Genomic DNA, 16,377 nt, shown 5'->3' with positions numbered 1-16,377 from the left:
CTGGTCATAAATGTTGAAATGAACTTTGGAGGCGACAGCTTTCTGGCAAAGTGCCCTCAGACGCAATAGCTGATTTACACTCAGCTTGTTTGAGCGATGATTGAACTGCAAAAAGATGAGCAAAACCACAGTCAGGCAATTTTCAGAATGTGCAAGGCAGTGAGAAACTTTATGGTTAGATTGCATGAAACATATGTGCTTTTCTTTTCTTTTTTCAGGAATCTGCACACTATAGTGCAGATAGCATCAGCAACATCATACGCACGCCACAGAGACAAGACTAGTGAAAGGATTGCTTCATTCAGTGCACCAAAGGGAATATGACATAATTCTTGGACTCCTATAAACGCCACAGAGGTCCAAGCTGTGGTTTTATCCACAAGTGGTGCATCTTTCGCTTGTTTTTTCTGCAAGTTTAGATTTTGTCTCAAGTCTGAAACATGGCACGCACTGCAAAGATGTGCTGGAACAGAGAAAGTGTTAGAAATGACCCTATCATACAAACAAACAGCCTCACAACTAACCATGCACAAAAATGAATGAAACAGACTCGGCTCTGGTGAATGAGCCTCATAAAATCATACAAGTGTTAGGGTTTTTCAAACTGATGACTGGTAGTGGAAAAATAGAAAAAAGAAAAAAGAAACAAAACCTGGGCTGCACCATGGCAACCATCACACAGACAACTGCATGGCGATGGATCCCAGTGACTTAATTGGCTTAATAATTAAAAGATATGAAAACCTTTTGTGGGTAATGATGTGAGTAATCACTGAGCAGCTATAGGACCAGCCGTGCGGCTACAGCAGCACTCGGAGGACTATACAATAACTGCATATAGGTTTCCCAATTTCAGAGGAATGTCTTGATCTCAGGGGGACTTTAACAAGGTGCGATTTAACAAACTGTTAAATGTTTTGTCAGCTCTTCAAAGTCTACCCGCTCAAAGTCTACGTAGTATTTTGTTTTTTGAACTTACTGCTATAGAGTTGAAAAACTGCCAAATGGTCCATCCATATGATCAACCTTTGCATGAAAGAAGATTAAGTAGCCTAAATTAGCCACATTGCATATTGACTGATTGTAGAAATACTCGATTAAAATGACACGTACACGAGCTGCTTTAAAATTTACTTTCTAGCATTTGTTTTTAATTAATTAAAACTTTTTAATGCTAGAGGCGAGTCTGCATAAATGCAACGGAGCGCGCTGATGCATTGGTCTGCTAAAACAGTAAGTAACAGGCAATTGCTTTGCATACATCCCTCCACTAAAATCCTTTTCTAAAGCAACGTGATTAGTAACGCGTTGTTAACAATGTATAAGTGAAAGGGGGTAAAGTGTGCTTAGAGATAAACACTGATGAATAACTTCAACATCAGGCTGGTTACTTGTGGCGCTGGAAGGTCTGCGCAGTCCAGCTTTGATGGATACTCACATTCATTTGTTCCTTTCCGGTGTTTAAAGATGATAACTTGCGCTTCCAGATGTACAAATTCCTCTCACTGTTCCCTTATGAAGACGAAGTACAGAGTTACATCCATCCCAGGAAAAAAGGCATTATCCCCGCGGCACACTTTGTTTCTTTGCTAAATTCCTATTCAGGTCTCTTCGATTTCTTATCAGACGAAATGATTAAAAAGAAAGAAGCAAACTTGGTCTCTTTGTAAAAACTTTCCTTTCGTCTTATCGGCATCCACTGCCCGCCTGTCTGGGCTCACACACACTGCTGCAGCACGCTAAGTGAAACCAAACGATGTGGGGGCCGAGCGGTGAACGTCCGTCTCCAAAATCGAATTTTTTTCAACACGTGACGGAGTGCAGCCTCCTGCTCCTCTCCTCTTTCTGCTGCTGCTGTGATTACCACAAGGAGCCACACCGACTGCAGAGGCAGGTCAGGTTATTGCTGAACTTTGGTGCCACCATCCTATGCGAAAGGGAAGTGTACATCAGATACAAAGCTCGCTGTGCTCTGCTCTTCTGAAGAGTTAAACTGTAAAAGAAATCGCACAGAAATCTCTGCTGTGGTGACATGTATATGTCAGCACAGTACTTTTATAAATCCACTGATTTTTTACACGTATATTTGTTAAAACAGCTGAATAATTTAGCCAAATAATACAACATACAAACTCATTTTAATCATCCCACTGCTGAAGTAAACTTTCAATCAGTATAAGATATAAACCCTTACATTCATCATATTCATTTACTTGTGCTTCCAGGCACAGTGAGGCTTGAAATGTATAATGTAAATCGGGCCTGGCTTTAGTGATTATGAATTATATCCACCTGAGCTACCTAACAAAACAACCTCGACACAGCCACTGGATCATAAGGAGATCTAGCCATCATACAGACAACACTTTCCTTCAGATGTTGGAAATCAAGAAACCTCCTGGGGGTATTTTCCATCTAAGTCTAAAAAGGATACAATGCCTGTAACTTTTCCTCATATGTTGTGACTCTTTAAAGGAACATAGCTTACATCTTCAGTCAACCCCCAAGGGGAAGCTACACTTTTATCTCTCATGGTGCTGGAGCCATAACCCTGCTTCACTTTCTTGTCAATCACTAAAAGCTCTGAAAGTTATTAAACCCTTGTCACTTTGTATTTAGAGCTTATAAACATGAGAGGGGCAGAGAGTCCTTTTGTGTCTGTAGTTTTACTGAGAAACATCTGATGGAAATGGGATGAATGTCCCAATGTTTATTCATTTTTCTTCTTTGTCATTAAAGAAATGAATTTGAAAACTGAATTACCCCTGGCAAGACAAAATAAAGACATTTTATTCATGATATACCTGTGAAGTGACAGTATAAAGGAGGCTTTATGAATAGTAATGAACTAGTTGCTTTGTTCTGTTTGCACTGATTAAGAAAAAGAGAGATTATCAAAAAGAATAAACAAAAAAAGCTTGATCACTCTAACCGTGATCATTTTTTTTTATTGCGGCTAAAACTTTCTTTCCTCCAGCCAACCTCGTTATGTCTCCCCACTTTCTCTCTCTGAACTGCTTTTTCACCCAGTGGAATGAGTTCCAGTGCTGGCAGCTTCTCATTATGACTGTGACAGTACAGCAAGGGAGGCAACTCACACAGATATGCATATGTTCACACTAATCGGCATGCTCAGATGGTTTTACTTCCACAGGGACAATCATCCATATTATCTACACTACCTGTCCCTATTTTAATGCCAGCCAGACAGAACAACTTAAAATGACATGGAGCTTGGCTCTGTTCTTTATGCCCTGGATGTAATTTTGAGTGCAAAGCATCAAAAGACAGATACAAGTGGGAGTTAAATAGTATGCACAAAATAATATTTGCAGTATGCATTAAAAGAATCCAGCAGACGTAATACGTATTGGTGTTCTTAGATAGCAGTGTAGATAAATGTTTAGCAGAGCTGGAAAGAAAATAAAGTGTTTTGTTTATGTTTTATTTCCTTTCGTAGATAACATGTAGGGCTGTTTCATATCAATTCAAGTTGTTACTGACACCATCTCACTATCTTCGCAGTTCCTCGTGCAGCATTATATTAAACAAAGTAAAATCCTTTACCTTATCAAGATTCATTTTTATTGCAAGTATCCTTTTCTGCCCAGTGACAAAGCAATGGATTGTCAAATATCCTGTTCGCATACTAATGACAAAATGTTCACTTGGCATCACTTGGCTTGCCTATTCCAAATTTGATAAATTATTAAAGATGAAAAGATGTACAGAAACTAGGAGCACAGATGTCAAACTGATGGATTTGTTTATGGTTTTGCAAACAACAATAAGCAGATTAGGTATTGTACTGTGGATAAATCAAAACACGAGCGGAGCATCTGTTTTCCATCCAGCGTCGGTGCTGGAGTTCCATACAAAAGTGCAGCCTAAGTTTACGTCGTTTTAAAGGCTCAGTCTGCATTAATTTTACCTATGCTCACCTCACACTTCAGTTTTTCAAGTCCGTTCACATGCATGAGATTGTCAGTTCCTACTTGGCTTTAACTGACTTGACTGCCCTCATGAGTCATATAAGGCCATGAATAAAAAAACAAGGTGCCGTAATGGTGGACAAATCTGCAATTCTACTTTGAGGTTAGATGCTGTCCACATCAAGACGTTGTGGTCTTAGTAATTTTTCTGTGCTGCTTATTTTAGTGACATTTGACCGTGGATTAGAGGGAGTACCACAACTTGGCTCCTTTACCCTTGCAGAAAGACCATGAAAGAAATAATAAATAGATTGAGTTTAATCAAGATTAAAGGTAAGTGTGTGACATGCCACTCTTTCTCAGGAAATCATATCAGTAACTGCTTCTAACCGGATACACAAAATGTAAAAAAAAATAACAAAATACATGTATTGGTGAAATAAAACATCATGGTGTTGCACCACAAGCAATTTTTCAGCTGCTACATTAAAACCATAATAAGACTCAGATGTCCTTGTATCTCCCTACCCTGTAATTCTCAGTGTTTTGATGAAATATGATTTTTGTGAGATCTTTTCATTTAATTCTCAGTTTCTTTTGTGTAGCAATTGGCCCCACACATCATTGATGGCTGATTTGTGATTTTTTTTTTATTTATTTATTTGCTCTCATAAAGTTTATATCGTGGCATTTGCAAGTGTGCCCTGGGTAACAAAAAAGGCTTTGAATGCGTTTAATTTGCAGCAACAATTTCTTGTTGTTTGTCAAGTCTTGGAAAACAAAATAACAAAAATGGGGATGACCTAATGAAGTTTTTGGTTAAAAAATGAAATAGGGGGAATAACAAGATGATTAATTTAATAGTTTTTGTAGCATTCCACAGAACAAAAAGCTGAGGAAAAGATATATACACATCAAATACTGAACTTGTTAAGCCACTGAGGCGTGGATTATCTGAGCATGCTCGCGTTCATTTCATTCTTTAAAAGTAATGGATTCATTTGTGATGCTTAAATGTAAATATTCTGTAATCCAGAACAAAATCCAGGACACAGACTTCACAATGCTGCTCTACCGGAACCCCATCTGGATCAAAACACAATGGAAGTTATGTCTGCAAGGTGAATAGTACAAAATGTTGAGGGTGGGGGGGTTGGGCACATATTTAAGCAGAGGCCTAATGACTTACGTTGAGACGAAACACTAACCAGAAGCAGTAGTGAACCATTTCCTCCAGACTGCTGTGCATTTCAGGAAATATGAGCTCTAGCGTGTTAAATGTCACCTTTTAAGTTACGGATGGGAAAAGTTCATATGAAACCTGCACAGTTCAAGATCAAGTCATAGAGTATCTAACGTTTCATGCTGTTTGGTGTGTTTTCTTTTTTTGTATAGTGCATGCATTTATTACCCTTAGTGATATAGTGCATATTCTACGCTAGACTTACACTGTGTGATCCTTTCCACAGGATACTGCATATTGAATGAGCATGTGGTTTTCATTTGGTTGATAAAGTTCCGGGAATACCTACCTCTTTGTCATCTTCTGGTTAATAGTGAAGATATTTTATAGATTTCATGTCTCCACAAATTGCCATAATAAATTGTTCATGAAACCAAAAATCCTTGTGATGCTCTGACACAGAAATGAAGGGCTTACAAAGAAAGAGATTTACTCTCAAGTTCTTCACTGTGATTACTGAACAACGTGAGTAAGCATCTGTAAAACTTAATGTTGCGTTTGCTTTACTCAGAACTAATATCTGGTTCCTTTTTTTCCCCAACAGATGCAAACATGAAAGGGATTGATATAGCCCTGTGTACAGTATATATTTGAAAGAGCAGCCTGCAGAGGTGATCCTACTTTCACTTTGCTGTTACTGGGTCAAATCTCCCTGTGATGCCAGCTTAAAAACTTTATTATTTTGTGTCTGAGCATAGCTGTTTATAAAAACGACCATCTTAGTGGTTAAATTAGTTTTTCCTTCTGAATTGTTAACTACAGTCTCATTGACCACATTGTAACCAACAAAAAAGGCAAAGATAGTATAATTGGTGTGTTAACTCCAAAAAAGTACAGTCTCATCCAGGAGGCAGCGTATAATTCTGTCGGGGTCATCCTGTTCCTCAATAGTCTGTGCTGTTTCTAGGAAAGTTGTATTTTCCTTAGAAAATACAAGGTGTGAATGTGAGAATACATAAATACAAAACAGAGCTCTGCTGACAAAGAGCCTGACTGAATTGTATGTGTGGATTTAAGAGCTTAAGAAAAAAGTCACTAACCACAACAACTTTTGCAACAAAGCCTGTTGTTATCTTATTTTATCCTAGCAGACAAACTTTTAAAAACCTTACCACTGCTACAAAAAAAACCCACCTATGCTTCTGGTTTAGTATTGTTGTTTATACCTGTCGCCAATCCTAACTGATTGAACTCAGATTATCTTTGTTTCTTGTTAAGACAAAAATCTAATTTAAGATAAAGTGAAGGTTTTGAGGCCAAGAGGCTATCTTAACTCTCAAAGAAAAATGAGGTCTGACAGTAAATAATTTCCAGTGTTTCAGATCCTTTTTAATGTGTTTTAAGTATTCCTATGGTCTTGAATATTTGTGACTATGGTGTGTAATGACTCTTACAAAATATCATTTATTCATGTCATGGTATTTTACTCCTTTGGTTTAATCTGGTGAGTTTAATCACTGTTAAACATGGTAAATAGACTTGTCTCTGTTGTCCTGGTTCTTGACAAATAACCGGTTTAATGAACTGTACAAAGAAATAAAGCTAATGAGAATTAATTTCTATTTCAAGTCTTTGAAAACAGCCTCAGGGTGAGGAGAAATATACTGAATTAGAGGGTAAATTGATAAAACTGGCATTTTCCCTCAGGCAATGCAGAAATGATATCTTCTTGTAACTTCAACAGTGAATCTTAACAATTTTAAAAAGCTCTGCCAGGCATTAGTTCTAATTAATTAATTAAGCATTAATTCAGCATGTCTGCAAAAAAGGAGGATGCAGCTGTAATGGCATTTGGAAATTACACTTTACATGCTGTATATATAGTGTGAGGACTTATTTTCAGTCTTCTTAACAGCAGTCTGGCTTATAACAGTGCCACCCAATTCGGTAATGAATGCTTTCTAATTAATACACTATCCATCACAGAGTCCAACATGTCGTTCTCCTGCAGGACAAAATTCCTGAGACATTGTAGGGAGTCTAACTGATTCTGATGGAGATCACTTTTATTCTCCAGGAATGCATTGTGTTGTGGAGGAAAGGAATGCACAGCTTTGAGAGAGATGCCCTGGAATTCTCGAAACAATTAAATTGCTCAAGCAAAAATTTCTATGAGGCAAAAAAAAAAGTCCCAGTGAGGGAAAAAAGCCTCTAATCCCATTACTCTGCACTTCACAATGCTGTCAGTTGAGAAAGTAATGTTGTTGACTCTACTTGGTTTGTCATTTTGAAGCACGCCATTGCAATGAGTGGCACTGAAGTGAACAATCGCTGTCAGGGTCAGCACAGAGCAACCTGGGCAAATTCCTTCATCGTTTCACCATGGCAGCCTTACTCAACTCTGCTATAACTGCATGTTTTCACAATATTGTCAGAACATTACTTAAAAAAAGAGTGTTCATTAAAACCATCAAATAGATGGAGTGACAGGATAAACTCAAATAATATATAACCGTGGAAACTATTTTCCTTTTCCATGAGTCAGTGGATGTAATCATTTACTTTGGCACATGCGAGGCTTTCGGTTGGTTCCACAGGAAACATGAATGACCCACACCCTCCTATCAATACTAAATATATTCCTATTTTTATGGCAGCTGGGGCAAAAGTCATCTCATTACACAACTTGCCAAAGTACCTCTGAAAAATGCTATGTTCCTGATGGCTTGAGCACAATTTTTCTCATTAAAGATATAATCAGTGGTTACGCTTTCAAAAAGGACATATGTGTAAAGACTGTTGTTTTGCCGGTTATGCAGTCGGGGTTAAGGCATCAGCCCTCGAGGCTGGCAGCTTCACCAACAATTTGTCTAAGGGTCACATGATCCATATGGTCATGCTCATGAGCAAACATTTACATAACAAGAAACAGAGCTGGATGGTTGCAAATTGTAAACAGTTACTCATGGAGATGCAAATACAAAACAGCTTTCTGAAAGTAGTGCATCAACCAATTCGAAACATAAAACTAAAGATTGAGATTTTTTTCCTGGCTCTTTATGTTTGAAAAACTAGAGATTAATCTTGCCAACAGTAATATGGATATTTTAGGTGTTCTTGTAATTTTGTGGGCTTGCAAATAAGAAAGCACGGTTGCCGTGCGGTAATGTCCGTGGTCATTTCCTTTATTTTTGTAATGACAGTGGCTGTTTTCCTGCATAATTAAAATAGATGCTTATGAAGATCTTGGCATCCGTAGACTCACTGCCAGGTGCAGAGCCAAAGATGGGAGACCTATTATCATCACCATTAGGCTATGAGGAGAAACCCCAATAGGACTACGAAATAGACAGTCGAGTGTAACTGGCCATTTGTCTGCATAAGTGCACTGGAATTACGCAGCTCTCTGGATAATTAAGAAATGGACATTTCACATTAGCTATTAGCAACTATAATGGAAAGCATCTGATTCTGTTTGAAATCCATCACGGTGAACTATATTTATCCTCTTATGGGTGCTTATGGGTTTTTTCGCCTGAGTTTTGAGTTTACACATGAATATTTTGATTTTTTTTTTATGTAGCCGATATTCCCTGTTTGACTTCTTTATTATAATATTTGCAGCTAATTTTTTTGTTTTCAACTTTTTGAAAACTAGCTGGTTAGAGTTGTGGTTTTATATTCAATCCCTTGAGATTCAATTTATGCTGCAACGCCTGTGTCTTCTTTTATCTTGCTGTTACTCTGCCTGTTATTAACTTCCTGTTATATTCCGTTTTTATTTAATTTTTACGTTCTCTTGTGTCTTCTAGTTTTGCTTGTGTGTCGTTGCCTTAATTAGTTTCAGTTGTGTGTATTTTCTTCCCTTGTTACCTTTTGTATATTTAAAGACCTAGTTGGTCAGTGTTCCTTGTCTGATTGTTTGTAGTCTTGGTGGTTCTGCCTCATGTTTGCCTTGTTTCAGATGTAGTATTTTAGGCTTCTGATAGGCTTCTGGATTCCAGCTGAATAAAGTTTTTTTTTTTTTCATGTTTGTTTGCAGGGAAGTATTTGTCTGCAACTTTGCAAAAATGCTTCTCTGGTTACTTTCCTTAACATTTAGAAAAGCAAATATCCTCCAAATATAAATATTTATGGCGTGATTGAAAATTATGTGCCAAAACCTTATGCTGGAATTTTATCTTTAATGATCTGTAGTAATCAATGCATATGTTTGATATGTAACATAAAACAAATTACTCTCTGGGGATATCAGTTTCTCTAGAGTATTTGTCACGGGGGGAAATCCTTGAACTCAAGCATTATATTTTGCCATGGGCAGGTTCAGCTGCCAAATGTAGGAATTTTACCTTAATTTTAGACTTTGAGAATGTCAGAAATAAAGTGACATCAAAGAGCAATAACACAGCTGCGACCATGTACAGTACATCCATTTTCGAAGGTCCGGGTAACTGGTCAGCTATAATCTATGACTTTAAATCATCCTGCAAACTGCAATAGCATGCAGCATAGCCTGCAGTGTAAAATAAGATCATCTTGGGAAACATAATATATGCCTGACATGAGTTTAGGAACAATGCTAAATAGTAAAGCTATAGAAATCCATGGCACGCTCAAGAAGAGGAATGGACAAATGTACAAAGGTGGCGTGGAGTAAATCTTATATTTAAACAGCCCATGGGAGGATACATCAGTATGCCATGTTTCAGCGTTAGTCATGCACAGATGTTTAAGAAGAGAGCTGCTATGTTACTGTCAAAGCCATATGTGCTTTGGTCTGTACAAACACTATAATCAGTAGCACTTTATAAAGCAGCTGCAGAGCCCACAACTAAAAATACACAGTCAAGGTTGCAAATCAGAATTTATACCAGTATAATCACTTTAATACTGAACGAAATGATTTTATAACCTCAGATATCGAATATAACCACATCCTGTTTTTGCGCTTTGATGGTTCGCTGAGGTTTTGAACCCAAATCGTTTTCACGAAGCTCAGGGAAACGTGTTATTCTCAAACTCATCAGTTCAGGAAACTACAGCCAAAGCCTACAGCCTTATAACGAATGGTAGCACTGTCGCAACAGATAAACCAGGGGTGTGATCACAGTGGTATGAAAGAAGTGAGAGACAGCCCATATCTTCTGCATGTTGAGGAGTTAAGGTCATAGACCAGGTCCCAGCGAATAGTTACTTTTTAATGCTGTTTTCTTTAAATTAAGCTGAAAGTATATATATAAAAAAAACCAACAAAAAAAACACCCAGCACGCCCCTGCGGGCGGTTTATCCTTCAAGCTCGGGTCCTCTACCAGAGGCCTGGGAGCTTGAGGGTCCTGCGCAGTATCTTAGCTGTTCCCAGGACTGCGCTCTTCTGGACAGAGATCTCCGATGTTGTTCCCGGGATCTGCTGGAGCCACTCGCCTAGCTTGGGAGTCACCGCACCTAGTGCTCCGATTACCACGGGGACCACCGTTACCTTCACCCTCCACATCCTCTCGAGCTCTTCTCTGAGCCCTTGGTATTTCTCCAGCTTCTCGTGTTCCTTCTTCCTGATATTGCTGTCATTCGGAACCGCTACATCGATCACTACGGCCGTCTTCTTCTGTTTGTCTACCATCACTATGTCCGGTTGGTTAGCCACCACCATTTTGTCCATCTGTATCTGGAAGTCCCACAGGATCTTAGCTCGGTCAATCTCCACCACCCTTGGGGGCATCTCCCATTTTGACCTCGGGACTTCCAGGTTATACTCGGCACAGATGTTCCTGTACACTATGCCGGCCACTTGGTTATGGCGTTCCATGTATGCCTTGCCTGCTAGCATCTTGCACCCTGCTGTTATGTGCTGGATTGTCTCTGGGGCATCTTTACACAGCCTGCACCTGGGGTCTTGCCTGGTGTGATAGACCCCAGCCTCTATGGATCTTGTACTCAGAGCTTGTTCTTGTGCTGCCATGATTAGTGCCTCTGTGCTGTCTTTCAGTCCAGCTTTGTCCAGCCACTGGTAGGATTTCTGGATATCAGCCACCTCCTCTATCTGCCGGTGGTACATACCGTGCAGGGGCCTGTCCTTCCATGATGGTTCCTCGTCTCCCTCCTCTTTCTTGGGTTTCTGCTGCCTGAGGTATTCACTGAGCACTCGGTCAGTTGGGGCCATCTTCCCAATGTATTCTTGGATGTTCGTTGTCTCATCCTGGACTGTGGTGCTGACACTCACCAGTCCCCGGCCCCCTTCCTTCCGCTTAGCGTACAGCCTCAGGGTGCTGGACTTGGGGTGAAACCCTCCATGCATGGTAAAGAGCTTTCTTGTCTTTATGTCTGTGGCTTCTATCTCCTCCTTTGGCCAGCCTATTACCCCAGCAGGGTACCTGATCACGGGCAGGGCGTACGTGTTGATGGCCCGGATCTTGTTCTGGATAGCAGCTGGATAGTGTAGTGGTTAGACTACACGCCTTTGGATCAACAAGGTCCGCGTCAGGTGTTGAGGAACCAGGGCACCCTGACGAAAAGTGGGCTACTGGAACAAGAAGGCATCGGTGGGCAAGAGATATATATATACATATATATATATATATATATGGCTAACCAACCGGACATAGTGGTGGTAGACAAACAGAAGAAGACGGCCGTAGTGATCGATGTAGCGGTTCCGAATGACAGCAATATCAGGAAGAAGGAACACGAGAAGCTGGAGAAATACCAAGGGCTCAGAGAAGAGCTCGAGAGGATGTGGAGGGTGAAGGTAACGGTGGTCCCCGTGGTAATCGGAGCACTAGCTGCGGTGACTCCCAAGCTAGGCGAGTGGCTCCAGCAGATCCCGGGAATAACATCGGAGATCTCTGTCCAGAAGAGCGCAGTCCTGGGAACAGCTAAGATACTGCGCAGGACCCTCAAGCTCCCAGGCCTCTGGTAGAGGACCCGAGCTTGAAGGATAAACCGCCCGCAGGGGCGTGCTGGGTGTTTTTTTTTTATATATATATATATAGTTAGTATAATTCCAGAATTATACTAACTTTGCCATTTAAAACTTACCACAAGCTATTATAAAAACTTGATCATATCATTAATGACATTTAACCTCAAGCCTGAAATTTTAATTAACACGGCAAGAAGGAACAACTCTGAAGTAATGTTTTTGTAAGCACGGCTTACATTCAAATGATAACTTTCCCTGTGATCTCTGCTGTGCCAAAAGATTGATTAATAATTAAAATATCTTGTGCTCACAGAAAAAAAACCTCTGAGAGATTTATTTCTATCAGGCAGAACTGTTATGGCACATCTACTTACTGATGTGCAAGAAACCCCTATTAACTCTCCTCAGGTACCTGCTCGCACTGTAATGCACTATTCTACTCCCTTAGAGCTGGAATAAGGATGTCCTTGAACATGAAGGCAGAATTTAACAAGGCTGAAACTTTACACTGACATCTTCTGTTATTTGATGTGTTTAGGTAAAGGCAAGACTTTAACATTAAGCCACCTTTAAGACCACTAAGCAGGAGAACGGACCAATAGCGGAATAACAGCAAAAGCAATGCAGAAATTAAAAATAGGGGGGCTAAAACAATTGCATATCAAGAGTACTGATAAATGCTGATGAGTCTTACAAAGTAGTGCTATACAGAAAACAGAAGGCAGTAAAAAAAAAAAAAAACTTTTTTACTTTGATGTTCAGGACAAAATAATTTCATTCATTAAAATGGAAGATAAAAGGGTCACCGTGAGGGTACTTTACTGAACTTTGCTTCAGTGAAAGATCAGGCACAGACAGAAGAGGGGAAAATAACAGTGTATAATATCTACCAAAGTGTTTTCCTAATCACCACAGGGAACCTCCAGGAGAGGAAGACTCTCTCCACACCAGCTCAGATCTGGTATTAACATCATATCCGCTATATCCACTGCAGTCACTCTATGGATATCTTCATGTCCATCTAGCATTAACTTTACGTGCACGCACTGGAGTCTGGTGCATTATGCATAAGCCCTGACAGAAAGCTTCTTGCCTTAATATTGTTTCTCATTAGATTTTGCAGTCTGTGTGAAAAGTTTGTTCAGATGAGTTTTCAAAAGCAATATCAAGTTTGGCAATATCACTGGTTTGAGCAATAATCTCAGTGATTAGCTCAGTCAAACATTGCCACAAAATATGAACATAAATATGAAAGATGAACACCAGCTTCCAAAGTCTAAAATCTCTGCAGAAATAAACACAATTTGTGGGCTTCATTAGCTGGCACATTTATTATATAACAAGGCATCTTTTCTGCAGTAAAGTAGACATTCAATATTCATTTTTTCCAGCTTGTTTTCTACTTTACATCTTAACAAATATAAGACTCTTCATGTTTTTGTTTGGTCTTCTAAATATTTCTTTCCCACAGCATTATCACAGTAAAAAGCCCAGTGCAACAGGTGCAGGGATGGGAGGTTATAGGTTATGAAGTGTGTCATGGTAAATGTAAAAGTGCTTGAACAAGCACCACATTGAGGCAACATATTTATAGAACATATTTATAGGTGCTTATTATGTAAAATATATGAAGAAGATTCCAACATTCTTGCCTCTCTATCACCAGCAGGGACAGAATATGTGATATTTAGTGGTTCACACTCACCCATTTGGAAAAAACAACATTTTCCCCAGTGTTTTCTATAAGCTTTATGCACACAGCACTGTTTTCAATCAGCTTGCTGAACAGTGACAACCCACAAGCCGGTGGCATATCCCAAGGCACCAAACCCAATCTGGGTGCAGCACAGTCTAAATTTAATAGGACATCAGAAAGCATCCTGTTTCTCCCTGTGGTGAGTGACTCCGAGGAACAGAAACATCTGAACCTTACGTGAGATGCTCTCCACATCTGGCACCCGTCCTGACTGTTTCAGAGGTGTGGGCATGCACCAGCAGCTGCAGCCAACCACTCCCAGATGTTTCTGATAGGCTGAGTGTCTAGCTGTTTGTTAAGCGTGAGGTGATCTTTAATCCTTTAACTGCGTTGGCTGCAGTGTTATTGTGAGGAGGGCCCGAGAAGCTCTGCGAGGCACACAGCGGAAGTGCTGCAACCTCACAGAAAGGCCTGTGGTTCGCTGTGGTGAAAACAGGCATGGTAAAGTGGCTTCAGCTGTGGAAAAGAGCTCTTTGGAAACCACCCAGTATCTCTATCCAGATCCAATTGTGCTACTGGCATCGTAATAGAGGAAATCAACACAAGTATAGTCTATAACCTTGGAGGAGTAAAGTAGTCTTTAAGTGAGCTTTTATGTGAAAGAAATGGAAATCTCTGAAACTTCATAATAAAGCTTAAAACCCTACGAAACCATCTCTGATATTATTTTCAGCAAAGTTGTGCTTTGCTCAGTTTCTGCATGTTTTTTTTTCTATCACTACTGAGTGGTGCAACACATGGTGGCAAAAGACCAATATCGTAAATTACCCCTTTTTCCTCTTTTAAGAAGGCGTCTGTCCTGACATGATCACACATGGCTAAAACATCCTGCTCTAACATCCCAAGGCTATAAAGGCCCAACTATCCCTGTCAAAGTCATGTCAGGTTTTGTACACCCACCATTTGGATTCACAGAGATAGTATTTTAGGAAACGGTGCACTCAGGCCAAAAATTCAAAAATAAACAGAACATTTGTGGAGAGGGAAGCTGTGCCACTCCTGCTTCCTCCCTCCACTATAGCCTGGTTCCACTATAAGAGCACTTTAGCAACAGATCTCAACAGAACGGAACAACAAATTGTGCATCATACACCATCCCATGAGGTCCACATATGTACCCTTTTTGATGTAAAAAGCATCTGTATTTTCTTACTGTCATCATATTCTAAACTTTTTGTGAATATTAACACTGATATTCAACAAGAGCAAAAAGAAATCCAACACTTGGGATCAGTTTTAAGTTCTCTCTTCATTAATGTCTTACATAGATGCCCTTTTCCAAAGCCTCTCCATCAATGGACAGCAGTCCTGGTGGCAGTGGAGCAAAAACTAAGCACTACATGGTACTGTGTGAATAATATTATCAAATTTTAGGTTGCTATCTATCAACAGTGTGCCATAATCCCGGAAAACTTATTAAAATATTTCTTTAAGCTACTTCAAACTTACAGGAAATAGAATTACTGCCAACAAAGGTTTGTTTTGACCCTAAAAAAGTCTCAGCAACCACAAGATTTCTCATTTCCACAGGTTCCAGTATGTGACTGAGCAATGAGAAGGGAAAAAAATCTAAGAAAACACAAAGTGATTAAGATCATTTCCATGGAGGCTGCAATTAAATATGTTTAGAGTTTATGTCATTATTCTGACATTTAATTTTTAAAATATTGTTTCTAACATCAACATTCTCTTTACTTTATAATGAGACATTCACCATTATGTGCTTCCTTACGAGTCCCTGCTGTAAACTAATGCAAACTTTATTTGCACATGAAAAAAAAAAACAACATTTCAAAGACTCTTTTTGACTGCCGAGGCCGGTGGGTTACCTTTATCTTGCTGCATAATTTATGCTCAGTGGGAAAAGTTTCAGAGTTCTTTTTTGATTTGTTTGATTGTTTTTTATTAATTTGTTTTTTTGTAAAACAGTGTCAGCAGAATACTTAGCTCATTTTTCATTTTAATTCTGTTTGTATTACCTGTCACTATTTAATATGTTTGCTCAATTATTAAGGTTATGTTTTGATTTCTTTTGCAATGTCTTGAAGGCATTTGTTGACTAAACATTCTGTTCAGTCTGTAGCTCCAAAAAAGCTGACAATCACTTTTTTGACAAGTTGCATCAGCCTGTAAGCATTACTTTATACATAAAAAATAAATAAACAAATTATAAAAGAGAGGTTTGGTCGAGGTTTTGCGCAAGATGGAAGATGATCCAGCAACTTCTGGTGTTTCGTAAATACTGAAAATTAAATGCTGTTCAATTTGAGTTTAAAATAATGGGCCTGTTTCCTTGACTGAGGGCACAAGTAAGTAAGAGCTCTATAATTCAGTTTAAAAAAATAAACAGTGTGCTGTAACACGTCATATCACATTCATCACAAAGCATCTGTGCCATCTTTGTGGTGTCTCACTTGAGTACATCAGTGAGTTGGAATCAAATCAGATGGAGTAACACTGCAGAAAATAACAGGCTGCAAGTCATTCTGCAAGTCATTATTCGGTGCAAATAAATTCAAATTCTTAAACCAGGCAAAGGTGACCCCTGTTGGCCATGCAATTGAATAAAAAAATTAAGCTTAAACATAT

The 16,377-nt window shown here is 39.2% G+C and overlaps 1 protein-coding gene across 1 annotated transcript in view; it reads right to left on the bottom strand.

The window, feature by feature from the left end:
* Window positions 1-1,812, bottom strand: part of LOC113035764 (protocadherin-16-like) — an 81,407-nt gene extending 79,595 nt beyond the window's left edge. Inside the window, exon 1 of the mRNA XM_026191454.1 lies at window positions 1,439-1,812. The gene's annotated coding sequence lies outside the window, so the exon portion shown is untranslated. The remainder of the gene's footprint in view (window positions 1-1,438) is intronic.
* Between the last annotated feature and the right edge of the window lie 14,565 nt (window positions 1,813-16,377).

Source organism: Astatotilapia calliptera, chromosome 14 (assembly GCF_900246225.1).
Source record: "Astatotilapia calliptera chromosome 14, fAstCal1.2, whole genome shotgun sequence".
NCBI lineage: Eukaryota > Metazoa > Chordata > Actinopteri > Cichliformes > Cichlidae > Astatotilapia > Astatotilapia calliptera.
This window is presented reverse-complemented; position numbering and strand designations above follow the sequence as displayed.